We start from the raw sequence: 687 nt of genomic DNA on the forward strand, positions 1-687 counted from the left end.
ACTGGCACGAGTAGCGCAGGGGGGAGAGATGAGGACAGCACGCACGACACACAGGCGGGAGAGATGAGCCATCGTCAGACCAGGGGAGAGATATGAAACAGTAAGAAGCAGCAGCACAGGGAGAGAAGAGCAGTAGAACAGGCAGGGAGGAGATTGAGGGACACGATACTTACACAGACACAGGGACGCAAGATGAACCTAGACACAGTGGGTAGACAGTAAATGAGACAGGTAGAACAGAAAAACAGACCAGGGAGGCGAGAGACTCGCAGAAGTATGCAAGACCAGCACACGCAAACAATGGTTAAGAACAGGGGGAAGATGAGACAGAGCAGACCAGGGGGAGAGTATGAACAGAAGAGCAGGGGCGAGATGAACACGTAGCCATCTCTACTCGTAGAGGGATGAGGACCGGAGACAATAGCTCAATTGTATTGTAGATTAAACAGATGGGAAGGGTGGATGATGTATGAGACTATTGAGAAAACGCCATGATTGGCTGCGGCGAGGAGGCGAGTGAGGTAGTAGAGACGGTAGACTAAGGGGGAGAGATGGAACAGAGACCAGGGGGAGTCAGGTAATTGTAAGGAACAGTAGACCGAGGGGGAACGATGGAAGAAAGTTAGAATCCCAGGGGGGGAGCAGCACAAGATTAGTAACAGTAAGAATTACCAGACGAAAAGCACG

General features: G+C 51.2%; 1 long non-coding RNA gene across 1 annotated transcript in view; it reads left to right on the forward strand.

Annotated features, from left to right (window-relative positions):
- LOC139024206 (uncharacterized) overlaps positions 1-353 on the forward strand; it is a 641-nt gene extending 288 nt beyond the window's left edge. The window contains exon 3 of the long non-coding RNA XR_011475494.1: positions 333-353. This is a non-coding gene — a long non-coding RNA (uncharacterized lncRNA). The remainder of the gene's footprint in view (positions 1-332) is intronic.
- Positions 354-687: the final 334 nt, after the last annotated feature.

This window comes from Salvelinus sp. IW2-2015, unplaced genomic scaffold (genome assembly GCF_002910315.2).
Source record: "Salvelinus sp. IW2-2015 unplaced genomic scaffold, ASM291031v2 Un_scaffold1187, whole genome shotgun sequence".
Taxonomy (NCBI): Eukaryota; Metazoa; Chordata; class Actinopteri; order Salmoniformes; family Salmonidae; genus Salvelinus; species Salvelinus sp. IW2-2015.